Raw genomic sequence first — 19,535 nt, forward strand, 5'->3', positions numbered from 1 at the left:
TCATTGATACATAAGGGTTCAGCAGGCACTAATCTAGTGCTGCACACATATCGAACAAACTTTGTAATTTGAATAATTGAGTGCAATACCCCCAACCACATATTCAGTATTATGAGCCGCAGGAATTAGAGGCTAAAGAAAGTGTTGATAAGAAAGCGAAGGAATTGAAAACGAAGGTGATGTTGGCACAGGTTCGTGGAACGCAATCTAGAGGGAATGATAGAGGTAGACGAGGAGGGAGTAATGCGTCGTATGGTCGTACGGATATAGCGGAGGACCAATGTGCCTATTGTAAGGAGTTTGGGCATTGGGCTGAAGATTGTCCGGTACTTCGTGAGCAACGTTATCAGCGTGGTCGAGGAGGTGGAAGGTTGAGGAACAGTTATTCGGGGGCGAGAGGTGGCGGAAATGATCGTGGTAGGTTTGAAGAGAGTGGCCGTGGCCAGGATGAACGTAATACCTTTGATAAACGAAATCAATACCAGATATCGGAGGGTGAGAATGTGGAGCATCAGGATTATGTGCATGCATAGGACTGCGTAGGATGGGGTACGGAATCAGTTGAAGTGCCAGTAGATCAAAGAGGTCCATATGTATCAGCGGGCATTTTGGGTTCTACTGATCAGTTTTTAGTCGACACAGGAGCTACTCGTAGCGCTTTGTCCAAAAACTTGGTTCCAAGGGCTCCCCTGTCTGGCGAAAAGATAACATGTATAGGGTTTGATGGCACACTCTCTCCTAGCCCATTATCTCAACCTCTTGCACTTTGTATTGACAAATTTTTCAGTTTTTGGTCCATTTTTGTTGTCACCTCACACCCCAGATAACATTCTGGGCATTGATTTGCTCAAATATTTTCGAGCAACGATACGCTGCGCTCCCGAGGGAGTGCAAGTTATTTTGAACGATAATTATCCAGATTCAGACAGATTTTGTACTATACAAGAAATTGAAGCATTAGCCTCTCTCCTGCACACGTCATGGGCGACCTCAGACACGGATGTGGGACAGATGCTTGTTCCACCTATTCGTATCACTGTGAAGGAGGGAGTACTTTTGCCACGTGTACCACAGTATAAGATTTCCAGGGAAGGTGAAATTGCCCTGACGCACATTGTTCAGGATTTGATCATTGCAGGAGTAGTGGAGGAGGTTCCTTACAATGTTTGCAACAGCCCTATTCTTCCGATTTTTAAGAAAGACACTGACGACAAGGTCTATCGATTTAATATTGATTTGAGAGAAATTAACAAAATTGTCATTCCCCAATATCCGGTGGTGTCCGACATCACGACATTGCTTACATTGGTTCCCCCAACAGCGACGACATTTAGTGTCATTGACCACAAAAACGCGTTCTTTTCCATCCCCATCCATCCTGATAGCAGATATTTATTTGGCTTTACGTTAAATAATAAATCGTATAGATTTTGTCGTGTTCCTCAAGGTTACACTGAGAGTCCTAGTATCTACAGCCAGGCTTTAAAAAGACAGCTTGACTCTTTTGAGTTGCAATCTGGAGTAGCCCTTATACAGTATGTTGACGACCTCCTGTTGGCTGCAGACACCTATGCACAATGTGAGGAGAGTACCCTCGCTCTGCTTTCCTTTTTGGCTCAGAACAACCATAAAGTCTCTAAGAAAAAGCTTCAATACTGTATACCAAAGGTGACCTACCTCGGTCATCTTTTGTCTAAGGAGGGGCGTGCATTAACATCAGATCGAATTCAGGTGATCTTGGATACACCAGTCCCCCGCACTCAGAGAGATGTACGTGCCTTCATAGGATTAACGTCCTTTTGTAGACAGTGGATAATGGGGTTTTCGCACATTATAAAACCTTTGTTAGCGTTATTGTCCAAAACTACACCAATGCCCCTTGAATGGACAGATGAATGTCAGAATGCTTTTGAACAATTGAGACAGGCCCTTTGCTCTGCTCCCGTGTTAGGTACACCAGATTACATGAAGATTTTCATATTGTACGTACACGAGAAAGATGGGTGCGCGTTATCAGTGTTAGTACAAGCACACGGGGATAAGCAGAGGCCATGCGCGTATTTTTCAGCCATCCTTGATCCTGTAGCACGAGGGTTACCTGGGTGTTTTCGAGCAGTTGCAGCAACAGCAGTAGCTGTACGGCAGAGTGAGGGAATAGTGTTATCGCACAAATTGTTGGTGCTAGTCCCCCATGCAGTAGATGCCCTGTTAAATCAAACGAAGACCCAATATCTCACGAGTGCACGGCTAACAGGATATGAGCTTACACTTCTGGCGCCACATATCACACTGAAAAGATGCGCTACCCTGAATCCTGCCACTTTATTGCCTTATCCGGTTGAGGAAGGTCAGGAGGAAAAACACCATGATTGTGTTTTCCTGACTGAGGAACAAACAAAGGGTCGTGTCGACTTACAGGATATGCCACTTCCAGATGTGGACGGGGAACTGTGGGTTGATGGATCATGTTTGAGGCTGCCAGATGGCACGACTTCCGCAGCATATGCGATCACGACACTTAAGACAGTGGTAGAAACAGCACGAATACCACAGAAATCGGCTCAAGCAGCAGAGCTGATAGCTTTAACAAGAGCCTGCGAGTTGAGTGCTGGCCTATGTGTGAACATCTACACAGACAGCCGGTACGCTTTCGGAGTAGCGCATGACTTTGGCTTACTCTGGAAAGAGCGTCGGTTTTTGACCTCTCATGGAGTACACATTATGCACGGAGAACTAGTGCGTGATCTCCTAAACGCGTTGCTTTGTCCAAAGAAAGTAGCGATAAATAAATGCAGTGCACATAAAAAGATCACTGATAAAGTGGGACAAGGCAATGCTTTTGCAGATAGCATAGCAAGACAAACAGCTATGTCTCGAACTGACTCCCCCATGTATGTAACAAAGTCACAGGCTGAGCGATGGCATGATGCTAGAGCGGAGATACTAGACATCCAAAAATCAGCGACTGAAGCAGAACTTGTAGCATGGGCAACAGAAGGGGTACTGGATGATGAGGGTTGTTGGAGAAGCAAGGACATGGAGAGATGGAGATTGCCTGCAGCTTACTTACAGGCGATGGTCCAGATGACACACGGATTAGCGCATGTGGGAGCTCTTGCAATCACTCGATTGTTAACGCGAGTTTGGGAGCATCCCGAGATTGCCAATACTGCTAAGAGAGTAGTGCAGACCTGCTTGATATGTTTACAGCACAATCCTGCAAAAGGGACTCATACTCCGAAAGGAGGGTTCGTTCCACCTTCTGCACCATTCGAGGTACTTCAAATGGATTACATCCAGCTTGAGCGCTGCAATAACCTTAAGTATGTCTTAGTGGTGGTGTGTGCTTTTAGCAAATGGGTTGAGGCCTTCCCCACGAAAGATAATTCAGCTTTGACAACAGCTAAGGTTTTGCTCAAGGAGTACTTCCCTCGATTTGGAGTTTGCAAATTTTTGTGGAGCAATAATGGGCCTCATTTTGTTGGGAAAATAGTGGAATATGTGCTAAAGGGACTGGGGATTCAGCAGAAGTTTCATGCTGTGTTCCATCCTCAGTCAGCAGGTCTTGTTGAGCGGTACAATGCCACGTTGAAATTGAAACTGGCTAAGATTGTGGCGTCCACGTCATTGAAGTGGCCGAATGCCTTACCGCTAGCATTGCTCTCTCTTAGATCAGTGCCCCACTCTCGAACTGGCCTCACACCGTATGAAGTGGTGTTTGGAAGGCCTATGAATATATGGGGAGTTCCTAAGCCGCGATTGTTACATGATGTGCCTTGTATAATGATGAACGATTATTTGGCACGATTAACAAATGATTTGCTTTCTATTCATCAACAGGTTTGAGAAGCGCTCCCTGACAACTCCATTGGAGAGGCCCATAGTCTCCGTCCTGGAGACTATGTGATGGTGAAGTCGTTTGAGAGGGCGAACAGCTTGGAACCGAGGTGGCGTGGCCCCGAGCAGGTCCTCCTGGCAACTCGAACGGCTGTACGAGTGACCAACAGAAAGCGGTGGGTGCATTCAACTCACTGCCGCCGCGTCTGTCCGGACCTGGTGAATCCTACTGTGCTGTCCAACTACAAAGAGATCTTGGATAACGAAAAGAGCCCAGCTGTGACGTCGACCGAATCTGAGGGAGCCTTCCCGGACCACACCGTTTCTGGACGACAGCGCTACGATTTGCGGCCAAGATAGGAGGAAGATTTTCTTTTTGTGCGAGACTGGTTGGTTACCGCTCTGGGGTTTGTGAAACGGAAGCCGGAAATCTCAAGGAGGGGGGATCAGTTCTGCCAAGAGTAGCGACACCCGTCTTGACCCCGGAGAAGAAAACAATGGCTACCTCGGAGCTCAGCACCATTGTTTTTAATTTTTTTTTGTAGTTGTACCTTTGAGACATTGCGAACTTTTGAACTATGGCGTCTTCAGCATCACGAGACAAGAGAATACTTGGTGCCATTTTGTTTGTGTTGACAATCGTGGTGATAGCAGTAATAGCCTGGGTAGTAGAACTTGTAGTGCCTGTACGAGAACATTTGCTACCGACTACCCCGGCTCCATCTGAACATTTTCACTTCACCTTACCCTACCATGAAGAACGGCACCGACAGACTTACTTGAACAATAGCTTCATTCAGATTTTGCATCATACTCATAATATGACGAACACTTCTAATTGCTGGGTGTGTGGGATGTTGCCTGGGCATCAGAAGAAAGGGGGCACCCCGCTCATCCCACTCCCGTTTTCCCACAATGGATCCTGTAACGCCTGGTATACTCTCCTATTCACTTTACGATGGCCAACGAAAGGGGGGGTGCTTTTCCGTCTGAATAAAATATGTTATCATGACAGGGATGGTTATCCACGAGCTGAGGGTACTCGATTTGAATGGGAAGAGTACCGCCCCGATAATATGTCTGCACCCTGAATTTACAGCAATCAAAGGAACATTAATATGTCTAGCTCACATGTTATAAATGTTATAAATACTAAGGCTGATCTTTGCATACGTAATAAAGGTACAATCCCGGTTGGAAAAAGTGAATGTAACACCACACTTACATTTGACAGTACGAATGGCATCTCATTTGTGGCATCCCGAAATACCTACTTTATTTGCGGTACTAAAGGTTATCATCAGCTCCCTTTAGGATGGTTAGGCACATGTTATGTATCGTTTGTATTGCCCCCTGTATTCATTGCCCCACAATGTATCACAATGATTATGTACTCTGAATGATTTTGTGTTAAATAGAGTTAAACAAACTGTGGTCTTGGATGACATTGACCAGACCGATACTGCCTTACAGCAATATGTAGACTTTAATTTGGGATTGTTTTCCTTTGTGGGGGCTGCCTTGAACAGTCGGAAAATACGACAACTGACTCGTGTTGTCGAGGCCGTAGCCAATGACACTGCTATTGCATTAGGGAACATAACGGAAGAACTTCACATTTCTAGAATTGTTACGCTCCAGAATCGCATGGTTCTAGATGTGGTTCTAGCTGACCGAGGGGGGGCATGTAAAATCATCGGATGTAGCTGCTGCGTGTACGTGCCAGATAATTCGCCTTCTGTTTATGATGCAATCTCAAAGCTTCACAAAATCGCTGCTGAAATACACCCGGACAATGGTACATGGACTCTTTCGGGGTGGTTCTGGTCGATGCTTACCACTTGGGGCTGGAAATGGCTGACGATTTTATGTATCATTGTTGGGATACTGTTCTTCGTATGTTTATGTATACAATGTGGCCCTGCCTTATGTTCTATGTGTTTATCAGCTTGCATTCCATCCAGACGAGCTCTTGCCCAAAATGAAATGATGCTTCATAAGGAAGTTGCTCAAATAATGTTAATTGATATCGAAGATGAGTATCCTGACTACGTCCACTATGAGGTAGCTTCAGCTAGACGCTGAAAGGGTCGTCTGTCGTAATTTGACGATGGCCGGGTTAGCGCTTAGCTTTGCTACACGTTTTTTCCCTTAACTTGGCCACATTTGAAAACGCCATTTTGTATGTTACGGCGGCCATTTTAGAGAATGAGCGGCCTCGTGGTCAGCATGCCCTTTAGTCCTTTGTCCGTGCCGCTGACCATTCGAGTTTGCCCAGCAACAGGCTATTTTTAGTAACGGTCAAGCCTGTACATGCGCAGTCCCAACTGACCAGTCACCCCTCAGGAATGTTCCGCCAAACTGACCAGTGGAGTTGTAACCCCTCCCATGAGTTGGCTGTGCTCCAAAAATGACCATATATGTACATAAAGCTCTGTAACCTTGTACCGCCTATCTTTTATTACCTGTAAAAATGTATAAAAGAAGGATTCGCACCAACGTTCGGTGTGATACTTCTTGCATTGCCGAAGGGTGCTGTAGGAATGTACCACCACCCCATGGGGTCTTAATAAACTTGTCTTTTGTACTTTTCAGTTTCCGTGCCAACAGTTCTTTGGTGTAAGTGGGTATTTCTGCAGAGCATGTAGGCCTTGGGAACCCAATACCACACAAAGATCAGGGCTTGATCCATCACCGTTATTTATCTCACTGCACCATCCCAGCTCAGAACCTGGCTATATGCAAATCAGTCTGTCCCTGGCCCAGTGCATCATGGGAACAGGGCAGACTAAACTACCAAGCCAATTCTTCACCAGAAAGGAGACAAGCTACCGGGGACCGGTTTCTGGCATTTCAGCCGTCTTCGGCCCGGCTTGTTTGAATCCTGATGGTGCAGTGGGAAAGGGACTCATGTCTGAGTATACCCTGCCACACCTATAGTGGCCAAAAACGATTCAGAAAAGGGGGTGGTGATGAACAGAGTGTCTGAATTAAGCAGACCACTCTTACCCAGTCCAAAGATCAGGGCTTTATCCATCACCGTTATTTATCTCACTGCATCATCCCAGCTCAGAACCTGGCTATATGCAAATCATTCTGTCCCTGGCCCAGTGCATCATGGGAACAGGGCAGACTAAACTACCAAGCCAATTCTTCACCAGAAAGGAGACAAGCTACCGGGGACCGGTTTCTGGCATTTCAGCCGTCTTCGACCCGGCTTACTTGAATCCTGATGGTGCAGTGAGAAAGGGACTCATGTCTGAGTATACCCTGCCACACCTATAGTGGACAAAAACGATTCAGAAAAGGGGGGGTGATGAACAGAGTGTCTGAATTAAGCAGACCACTCTTACCCAGTCCAAAGATCAGGGCTTGATCCATCACCGTTATTTATCTCACTGCACCATCCCAGCTCAGAACCTGGCTATATGCAAATCAGTCTGTCCCTGGCCCAGTGCATCATGGGAACATGGCAGACTAAACTACCAAGCCAATTCTTCACCAGAAAGGAGACAAGCTACCGGGGACCGGTTTCTGGCATTTCAGCCGTCTTCGGCCGGGCTTGCTTGAATCCTGATGGTGCAGTGAGAAAGGGACTCATGTCTGAGTATACCCTGCCACACCTATAGTGGCCAAAAACGATTCAGAAAAGGGGGTGGTGATGAACAGAGTGTCTGAATTAAGCAGACCACTCTTACCCAGTCCAAAGATCAGGGCTTGATCCGTCACCGTTATTTATCTCACTGCACCATCCCAGCTCAGAACCTGGCTATATGTAAATCAGTCTGTCCCTGGCCCAGTGCATCATGGGAACAGGGCAGACTAAACTACCAAGCCAATTCTTCACCAGAAAGGAGACAAGCTACCGGGGACCGGTTTCTGGCATTTCAGCCGTCTTCGGCCCGGCTTGCTTGAATCCTGATGGTGCAGTGAGAAAGGGACTCATGTCTGAGTATACACTGCCACACCTGTAGTGGCCAAAAATGATTCAGAAAAGGGGGTGGTGATGACCAGAGTCTCTGAATTAAGCAGACCACTCTTATCCAGTCCAAAGATCAGGGCTTGATCCATCACCGTTATTTATCTCACTGCACCATCCCAGCTCAGAACCTGGCTATATGCAAATCAGTCTCTCCCTGGCCCAGTGCATCATGGGAACAGGGCAGACTAAACTACCAAGCTAATTCTTCACCAGAAAGGAGACAAGCTACCGGGGACCGGTTTCTGTCATTTCAGCCGTCTTCGGCCCGGCTTGCTTGAATCCTGATGGTGCAGTGAGAAAGGGACTCATGTCTGAGTATACCCTGCCACACCTATAGTGGCCAAAAACGATTCAGAAAAGGGGGTGGTGATGAACAGAGTGTCTGAATTAAGCAGACCACTCTTACCCAGTCCAAAGATCAGGGCTTGATCCATCACTGTTATTTATCTCACTGCACCATCCCAGCTCAGAACCTGGCTATATGCAAATCAGTCTGTCCCTGGCCCAGTGCATCATGGGAACAGGGCAGACTAAACTACCAAGCCAATTCTTCACCAGAAAGGAGACAAGCTACCGGGGACCGGTTTCTGGCATTTCAGCCGTCTTCAGCCCGGCTTGCTTGAATCCTGATGGTGCAGTGAGAAAGGGACTCATGTCTGAGTATACCCTGCCACACCTATAGTGGCCAAAAACGATTCAGAAAAGAGGGTGGTGATGAACAGACGGTGATGGATCAAGCCCTGATCTTTGGACTGGGTAAGGGTGGTCTGCTTAATTCAGACACTCTGTTCATCACCACCCCCTTTTCTGAAACATTTTTGTCCACCATAAGCGTGGAAGGGCATACTCAGATGTGAGTCCCTAGCTCATTGCACCATCAGGATTCAAGCAAGCTGGGCCGAAGACGGCTGAAATGCCGGAAACCGGTCCCCGGTAGTGTGTTTCCTTCCCAGTATAAGAATTGGCTTGGTAGTTTGGCCTGCCTTGTTCCCATGATGCACTGGGCCAGGCTCAGACTAATTTGCATATAGCCAAGTTCTGAGCTGGGATGGTGCAGTGAGCTAAAAAACGGTGATGGATCAAGCCCTGATCTTTGGACTGGGTAAGAGTGGTCTGCTTAATTCAGACACTCTGTTCATCACCACCCCCTTTTCTGAATCATTTTTGTCCACCATAAGCGTGGAAGGGTATACTCAGATGTGAGTCCCTAGCTCATTGCACCATCAGGATTCAAGCAAGGCGGGCCGAAGATGGCTGAAATGCCAGAAACCGGTCCCCGGTAGTGTGTTTCCTTCCCAGTATAAGAATTGGCTTGGTAGTTTGGCCTGCCATGTTCCCATGATGCACTGGGCCAGGCTCAGACTAATTTGCATATAGCCAAGTTCTGAGCTGGGATGGTGCAGTGAGCTAAAAAACGGTGATGGATCAAGCCCTGATCTTTGGACTGGGTAAGAGTGGTCTGCTTAATTCAGACACTCTGTTCATCACCACCCCCTTTTCTGAATCATTTTTGTCCACCATAAGTGTGGAAGGGTATACTCATATGTGAGTCCCTAGCTCATTGCACCATCAGGATTCAAGCAAGCCGGGCCGAAGACGGCTGAAATGCCAGAAACCGGTCCCCGGTAGCTTGTTTCCTTCCCAGTATAAGAATTGGCTTGGTAGTTTGGTCTGCCCTGTTCCCATGATGCACTGGGCCAGGGTCAGACTAATTTGCATATAGCCAAGTTCTGAGCTGGGATGGTGCAGTGAGCTAAAAAACGGTGATGGATCAAGCCCTGATCTTTGGACTGGGTAAGAGTGGTCTGCTTAATTCAGACACTCTGTTCATCACCACCCCCTTTTCTGAATCATTTTTGTCCACCATAAGCGTGGAAGGGTATACTCAGATGTGAGTCCCTAGCTCATTGCACCATCAGGATTCAAGCAAGCCGGGCCGAAGACGGCTGAAATGCCAGAAACCGGTCCCCGGTAGCTTGTTTCCTTCCCAGTATAAGAATTGGCTTGGTAGTTTGGTCTGGCCTGTTCCCATGATGCACTGGGCCAGGGTCAGACTAATTTGCATATAGCCAGATTCTGAGCTGGGATGGTGCAGTGAGCTAAAAAACGGTGATGGATCAAGCTCTGATCTTTGGACTGGGTAAGAGTGGTCTGCTAAATTCAGACAGTCTGTTCATCACCACCCCCTTCTCTGAATGATTTAGACTATGGCAGTCTTCACAGTCAACCCCACTGTTTAACAACCTCTTTCTCGAAATATTCTCTGATCTCTGCACACAATACAAAAATGTCCCAGTGGTAGTCGGGGACTTTAACTACCACTGGGACTTATCACCCAAAGACCCTGTGGCCCACCAACTGGAGTCATTTCTGAATGTGCTAGGTCTCCATCAAATGGGGAAAGCCCCACACACAATAAAGGACACACTCTAGACCTCTCAAGCACTTCTCAACCCCGGTCCAGCTTTATAGATATCAGTCCTTGTGTGTTTTCCGACCACTATCTTATCTGCTGCTGGATACCAACAGACACCCACCTGCCCAAACCCCCTCCCAAATGGAAAACGGTACGAAAATGAAACTTAATTGAACCTACAATGCTAGTGGAAACCCTCCTCAGGTCTCCGCCCCCTAAGGCTGAAAAGGGTAACTTAGACCAGAAATGCAAAACCCTCACGAACAGTCTACGGTCAGCTATAGACCATGTTGCACCTGAGAAAAGATAAAGGATCAAAGTTAAGGGAAAAGGGGCACCCTGGTTCAATAAATCATTAAGGGAAACAAAGACAAAGCTCCGCCACACAGAGAGGCAATGATGTAAAACTAACGACCCAGCGGAGCGAGAAATCTATAAGACCCAGCTCAATCTATACCAAAAACGCATCACTGCCACCAAAGCTGAATACTATGAGACTAGAATCCCTACAGCGGCTAACAGACAGAAAGAGACCTTCAGAATATTGAAGGAACTCAGCCAAAAGGCAGAGCAGAAACCAGAGGATGACAGCATTGACTGCAACACATTACAAGCTTTCTTCCAGCAGAAAGTGAGAGATATCCTCTCTGACATTGATAATATCTTGATTAACTATATCCCCGCTCACCTGCCTCAGGAACCCCCCTCAGATCATAAGCTTACTAGCTTCCCCACACTGGACCCTGTTTCCCAACTTCGAATTATGACTCGAATGAAAACAGGCTCCCCCGCAGACCCCTGCCCCCCAAATGTTTTACAATGGCACTCCCTGGCTTCGAAAGCCATATCATCTCCATGCTCAACCACTCTCTGGAGTCCGGGTATATGCCATCCTACCTCTTTTGAAGAAATCTGGGGCAGACGCAGCCAATCTTAAAAACTATAGGCCCATATCCCAGCTACCCTTCCTCGCAAAAGTCATGGAGCAACATGTCCTCAAATCGCTCTCATCCTTCCTGAAGGACAATCATCTCCTCCACGCTTGCCAAGTAGGCTTCGGAGCACACCACAGCAGTGAACTGGTTATGTTGTCTGTACTTGACGATCTTAGAACCATGGCTGACAGTAAAAAGCCCAGTGCCCTGATCCTTTTGGACTTATCAGCGGCGTTTGATACTGTCAGTCATGAGAAACTATTGAGAAGACTTTCAACCTTGGGCATCAGTGGTCAAGCGCACCAATGGCTCAAATCCTTTCTATCTGGCCGATCCCAAAGAATTCAGCAGGGTGAGCAGACAGCAGATACAGGGTTGCTTAGTTGCAGTGTCCCTCAAGGCTCCTCTTTGTCTCCTCTACTTTTTAACATATACCTGCATCCACTGATAGTAGGCCTAGCTTGCATGGACTGTAAAATATTCAACTATGCTGATGACACTCAACTCCTCCTCAGCATAGACAACACCCCCCCTTGCCCAGGCTTATGTCCAAAATGTGCTCAAACTTACAGTGAGTTGGATGTCAGCAAACTCACTGAAAATTAATCCGAACAAAACAGAGTTCTTGGTCATCCCCTCTATTAACTCCCCCTGGAATGATCGCTTCTGGCCCCAGGAGCTAGGCCCTACCCCTACGCCGTAGGGGTAGGGGTAGGGCCTAGCTCGTCGTGAAGAGTCTTGGTTTAAAAATCGATTCCGAGCTCTCAATGGCCAATCAAGTCACCTCGGTGGTCGGTACATGCACCGGTCTGATCAGACAAATGCGGAAACTCGCCCCCCCTTTGACCAAAACCTCACTACAAATGTTAGTTTTGGCCACCATCATCTCAAGGCTAGACTACAGCAACACCGTATACATGGGCCTCCCTAAGAAACTAGCTAACAGACTCCAGGTGGTTCTGAATGATGCAGCAAGGCTGATCTTCAGGCTTCCTAGAAGATCCCATGCCACCCCGTTGCTACACAAACTACATTGGCTCCCTATTAGGCAGAGAGCAAAGTTTAAGTGCCTCTGCATCATCCATAAATCAATCTATGGCCTTGCCTCAACTTACATAAAAGAACACCTGGAGGCCTATGTGCCTGGTCGCACACTATGGTCTTCCAAGGCCTGTCGTCTATCCTGCCCTCGGTATAAGCATTCATCAAAAGGAGGCAGAGCCTTGTCTGTCTTAGCCCCCCAGCTTTGGAACAAGCTACCTGAGCGTCTCCTTAAGGAACCTTCCCTGCTTCATTTCAGGAAACAGCTCAAAACTATCCTGTTCAGAGAATCACTTAGCACAACCAAACTCACGCTCGAACCTGTGTCCTCTAGCTGCCCACCTTCTCCCTCCCTAGCGCTGAGAGACCTGTTGGTGATTCAGCGCTATACAAACATCAATTAACAATAACAACAACAGTATCTGTCAGTGTGAAGGAAGACATTACGTCAGCCACTCAGATGGACAGAAGAATGCCATATTTATAGATCACGTCCGGCCCTGCAGTCAACTTTATACTTCCAGAGGGATTCCCATCATGATAGTTCCACTGAAGGTACAACCCTTTTTGTGGAAGAGCACCATCAGTTTCTACGTGTCATTCACCACACATTTTGTTTGTTAAGCAAATACTTAATTACCCCTCCCACCCAGGAAGTTTTCCCTGGATGCAGGGGTCTTTATTTGGATTTTCCTGTTTATCACTGCTAGGTTTTCCATTGTGGTGACTGACAAAAAATAAAGACATGAGACTGTTATTCCTAAATATGGTGAACAATGTGATTCCCTTACTCCGTTGGGGAGCAAATGGGGGCACCACCGATGAAAAACTGGCGGTCTTGCTGTTTCTAAATAAGGGTGATGGAGTTTAAGGGACAGCATATTCCTTCAGGTAGGTGACGTGGTATTCCATCTGACAAATTTTAAATCAGACCCTGAACACATATATACGCCCTTACATTTTTTAACCACGTGGTTTCATTTCTGCACTAACACCTCAAGATGCATTTACTTCAGCCTGCTTGGTAGGAAAGGCTATGTTCAGGACATGGCATCAAATTAGTCATGAAAATTATTGGAATACTGGCACTACAGTTGTTAATTAGTACTATCTGTTGAATCAACAGTAGAACACTGGGGATTCAATTGGCAGACTGCTCTTACAATTGAAGGTGCATTCCACTTAGCATACCAGACATTTTGTTTTCATTTGTTTTGTTCGAAAAATAAAACCAAATGAAAGGAATACATTAAAAAAAATCAGTATAAATAACAGCATTATATAAGAAATAAAACTACATTGAATATAAAATGTGTCATTACATCAAAAAGAAACTGATAGGATAATGCTAAGTGAAAGTAGCACTAATATAACAATGCAGCATAATCATATCAGAATCATAATACAAGGTGTGATATTGAGAGTTAATAGTACATGTTGAGAATACTAAAATAAGAAAGTAAATAATGTGGTTAGGAAATAAAAAACATCATTGTGGCTTGTGTACCTAAGAAGATTTCAGAATTTTGATATTCATATATTTCGACATTTGAGTTAGATGCAATATGAATGGAGACCACAAATTATATTATGAATTAGCAAAAGAAGATGATGACATTTAAGCAGTATCAAGTTGATGATTATAGCAACAACTATACACCCAACCTGTAAAAGAAACATCTGAAGCAGTTTTCAATTTTTTTGGTAATTTGCTTCAAGGTGTGAGCTGTGAACAAATCAATCAAACAAGTATCAAAGGAGTAGGTGGACCATATGTCAGCTAAACTAACTAAAAGTACATTACTGATGTGAAAAAAATTACCGAATGAAATATACGATACAATTGATTCAAAATGTTATTCCAGATAGAGACAGTAACGGGAAAAAGGAAGAGCATTTGCATAAGGCCAACTCAATGATGATTAAATGAGCAACATTTAATCTCACAATGAACATACAATTTCGGGAGAGTGGTAGGCGTATTAGCATTCTATAATAAATTAAATATAATGGTTTGCATAGAACTAGCAGTACAAGTGGATTCATGAAGCATTAACTGTAGTTTATTCCAAATTGCAATTGAACAGGAAATATTCAAGTCGACTTTACAAACGAATTCAATTTTTGATTTAACACAAGCAAGTGTATTTGAGTAAAGTAACTCATACATTCTGTGGTAAATATTTAATTACCGTCCTAATTTCTATGCAGGTAAGTACTTAAAATAAAATAACTCAATCGGAAAGAAAGACGCAGAGTCCGTGGTGTTAGAGTTCTTAGGGGTTTTATTCCTTAAAAAGGAATGGTTCTTGAACCGGATATCGGATTCCTGACACCACTGGGGTTCAGGAAGGGATAGAGCATACTTTATTGACAATACATAACTTTTATACTTAATGCACATAATGAAAACCAATGCAGAAGGCGTAACAGCTGAGAGAAACAAGATAAGAACACACACGTGTTAGCAATACGTAATCAGAAGGCGTGAACTAGGGCGTGTACAGAGGTGTGTGCTAGAAGACGTCATATGAAAGTGTCACAGGTGGGTGGGTACATGGCAGAATCTTGCAATGTCAGCAGAAATCTGAGGTCTGGATGCGCGCGCAGCTGCATGACGTGTGATTGGCGTGAAGCTGGAGGGTGCAGGGGACTTGACATTTACACTAGAGGAAAGAGACAGAAGTCTGGCATGTCAGATCAACTCGTTCCTATATCATATCTGATATCTGATGTTTGGGAACCATATTATCTAGAAGGAAAGGTCTCTTGGGCAGAGGCTATCCTATACTGACTATGAATGCGTGCATATGTGCCTACGTGTCTGTGTGTAAAGCAAGGGGGCCATGGGCCTACCATGGTAACGGGAGCTATGAATTACTTGCATGGAGACAGAGAGGCCGGGCCCTTTGCTCTGCAGCCGGGGATTGTTTATCTATTCTGCTGGACTGGAATGTGTTTTCGGGAAGCTGAGCTTGGCTATACTGATAACGTGAAGGTAAAATACTGTCTTTGGCAGGCAGGCAGGCCGAGCCAGGCTCCGCTCGCCTCGCAGGGAGTAGGACAAAGTTAACGGGGGAGGGCATCCCACGTTGCAGTTTCAGGAGGCAGAGATGACTTTGAAAAGAGGCTCGATGACAGAAAACAGGGCCTAACTCGCACACAGCCAGGAATACGTGAAAGTGCACCATACAAAGACGGTGGCAAGGCATATTTAGGAATGGAATATCCGACCCATTCAGGGTGGATCTGAAAGAGGACATGTTAACGTTGGACGCAAATGTATTTGCGTCTTCATAGCTGGCACAGGAGGGAAGTTACATGCACTTTAAGCTCGTACATGGAGACGGTGGGGTACACGTTAGGGAACATTTCTCGACCATAAAATTTATATTTCCTCAATTCGGGAAGATTTATGACCAAAAGGTAACAGTGGTGTATGCATGTAAACATGTATGGGTGGATGTGAAATATCAGGCTGAGGAGTAACAGCATTCAATATGATGGAACATATTATGAAAGGAATGAGGTAAGGATATTATAATTTGTAAATCTCTAACTGACAGAAGTCGGTTATTGTGAAATAACTGATGAAACCAAATGAGACCTGTTATATCTTGTGTTTCCCTGCTGCTCAGCCGGTATGCATGTCATATGGAATGTTGGATGATTGGAATGTGAGTAGCTTATGAATGTCAGTTGAGTGAGGGCTGAGCAGCAGGACAGCTGCTCCTGATGGGGTTTTCTCTTTCTCTCTTATAACTAATTAGTATGCATGTCATGTGGAATGTTGGATGATTGGAATGTTGCTGTGCTGTGAATGTCAGTTGAGTGAGGGCTGAGCAGCAGGACAGCTGCTCCTGATGGGGTTATCGCTATAACTTATAACTTAACATCATAACTAATAAAGTAACTTAAGAACCTACAGTTCCAGCTTCTTTCAGATTACTTCAAGACCCTTAAATCTCTAAGTAGACTAGTTGACTTCCCATCCTTTTATTTTTTTATGTTTTTTTACGCCAAAAATATGGAATGAAGCTAATCCTGTTTTGTGAAATATCAGGGCTATAAATTGGTTGTAAAAGTCTAAATATATTTTTAATGATAGCAGATGCTTGAGAGGAAACTTTCCGTGAAAAAAAGTTGAAACTCTATAAATGAAAAGGGAAGCAAAATTGCTTTTTCCAAGTTGACCTAAAGTTCCGGGTTGACGTAAACTTTGGAAAAGGGGAGTTGGCATTGATTAACCAAACTGATCATTGTTTAAACACAAAAGCATCAGCATAATTTCAAAATCAGGAAAATTCACGCATCCTTCAGACTTCGGTAATTTTAAACTTGCAAGTGATAACTTACACTTTTTTCACGGTTCCACAAGAATTTAGGTAAATAGGAGTACAACATTTTTTAAAAGGCTATGGAAAAACTAATGTGTATCATTGACAAGAGAAATAAAACTAACGGAGTAAACATAATTTTAATTATATCCAGCCTACTCCCCCCCAAGAAACCAAGAAGAAAAGAACATATTGCAATTATCCAACTTAGTTTTAGTTCTGTCCAATACATTGGAGGTATTCTGTTTATCAGTATCTTTAGTAGAGGGAACACACTATAAACCTGAGTACTTAATGTTTGTGGGACTCCATAAAAAAGTGTCTGTTGGAATAAATGTTTTAATAAAATCTATTCAATGGTAACATTTCACAGTCACATCATCAATGTTGACCTTATGATCAGAAAGTCATTATGTGTAAACCCTTGAATCTCTGTATTTTGTCAGTTTGGAAATGAAAGGTTCTAGGACCCAGATAAACAGCAATGGGGAAAGGGGGAGCAAAATCCTTTTATTAATAGAGAGGCTTTAAGGACAGAATAAAATAGAAAAATATAGTTACTCAACCGTAGACCAAATCAAACTCTGTCAGTATGGAAAACATAAATCCCAGTTCATTCCATCAAATTCTTTTTCTGAGTCTGTTGCAACTGATGCTATATTATAAGGTTTATGAGTGGATTTCTCAATAATGTATAAATATATGCTAGTGCTATCTGACATCTTATGACCCTTCACAAAACCTACCTGTTTCCTACCTAATAATTTTAGGAGAGGAGGGTCAATGGATAATGCAAGAGATTTGGTGAAAATGCTATAATCTACATTTACTAATAAAATTAGTCTAAAGGTCTTACAGGGCTTGTGATCTCAACCTTCCTTTGGAATCAGGCATCTTAATGCACTTTGGAAAGAGCCTTCTGAGGATCCCTTGTGAGAAAAACTCTCAAAAAGCTGTCATAGCTGGGGACTAAGGGGCATATTATCCAGGGGGTTTATCGCCGCTTTTTTGGCTTTAAAAGCCAAGAAAGCGGAGATAAAATTATCTCCCTATTACCTAGCTGTCGATAACACCAGTTAGCGGGAGCTAGTAGGAGATAGCGACCATCTTGGGCCCCGCTTTGCATGTCAGTGATATTTATCACTAATGACATGCAAAGTGGGCGTGCCAAGATGTTAGCGACTGGAAACTGTCGCTAACATCGCTATCTCCTATTACCAACTTTTGGAGATAATCGCGCCAAGCGCGAATATCTCCAAAAGCAAACACCTGCCCATGAGCAGATCTTAGCCATGTTATCCAATGGTAGGTGGATAACATGGCTAAGAGCATTAGCTCGGTAATGCATGAATATCGCTGACTTTTCAGCGATATTCATGCATTTCGGCCGATTTTTATTGCTTAGAAGATATACCTTGGTAATAGCAAGGTTCCTAAGCGATAAAAATCCCCGCAGCTCGGCGATAAAAATATCCCCGCTAAACCAACATAGCAATAATTATCGCTAGTTGTTGGTAATATGCCCCAAAGTCCTGATGAAAAACGCATATAGAGCTCAATTGGGAAACCGTCAGGACCAGGAAATTTGTTATGTTTTAAGAGGCGGAGCACATGATTGATTTCCTCTACCTGAATAGCCCAATCTCTTGCATCAAAATTTATATCAGTTGAGAAGGTTTTAGTAATGGAATTTAAATAACTCACAATATCAGTGGAACAAGGATCTGTGTCTGGAGTATATAATGTTTTGTAGCACTGAGTAAAAGTATGTCAAATATCTGCATTTTTATATACTAAAGTATAAGGAACTGTAACAATAGATTGAATTCTAATTAATAGTTTTTTAATCTTTAAATAGTTGGTTTAAAGTCTAAACAAGCATTTACAGTGCAACGGTTTCGCCTTCGTAAAAGTTTGAGCTATTGGCATTGTAAATGACAAACATTTTATTTATGTGTTGGTTTTGAAAACAGATAAATAAATGGCATTGTCATTTACAATGGCAATAGCTTAATCTCTCGCAAATGCGAGACCTATTACATTTTCAATGCAATGGGTCACATATTTACGCAAGTTTGTGCTATTGACATTGCAAATAATTTGTTTTATTTATGTTTCAAAAACCAAAACATAAATAAAAGGTCTCACAGTGCTGTCTCTCTCACACTGCTGACTCGGCCTTGAAAACACCCACTGCTGTCTCTCTCACACACACTGCTGTTTCTCACACACTGCTGTCTCTCATACACACCGTCTCTCACACTGCAGGTGTGGGTTGTTTCCAGCTCATCCCGGCTCTCACAGGCACCGCCTCCGGGGATTGATAAACATGCAGGGACGCGCCTGCTTCATGGGACAGCAGACCAGCGGGATGTGCTAGCGCTGAGAAGCCATGTGACGAAGGATGCGCCTACCATGTAATCAAAGGTCGCAGTGCATTAAGGGGGGGGGAGTGGGTGCAGGGTCAAAGGCGTGGGTAAAAACACAAACTAGTGGGACCCTGGTGCAAAAAAAGGACAGTCTCTGCCCCGGTGCCACTAAACCTTCCGCACATTAATAGCTTCGCTCCTGAACACAGGACTTGTGATGCTGGTATAAAACACATAGAAGGAAGTGGAGGCGAAAGCAGGCCGTGGGCTTGTATTTACGACAAATGGGGCAGTGATGGGTTTGCAGGGATGTGTCAGTGTCATTAACAACAAACAACCAGAACCCGGGGACTTTGAGATGGCCTCTTGGATTTGCGCCACTGAACCAATCCCTTATATTCATAAAACGATCAGATGGGTAGAGATGCAGCTCATGGAAGTGTATTCAGTAAATATAGCTAAGAAAAAACAAAGTTCTGTAAGGTAGGACTGCCCTATCAGGTCTACTCACTGGAGCCTCGTGGCCTTTGTCTTAGAGTGACGGGACAAAACATGTAAAATAATCATTCTAATATAGACGGGTGAGCCATTTTGACACGGAAACCAGAGTGAAATTCC

The sequence above is a fragment of the Lissotriton vulgaris genome, chromosome 3_1 (assembly GCF_964263255.1).
Source record: "Lissotriton vulgaris chromosome 3_1, aLisVul1.2, whole genome shotgun sequence".
Lineage (NCBI taxonomy): Eukaryota > Metazoa > Chordata > Amphibia > Caudata > Salamandridae > Lissotriton > Lissotriton vulgaris.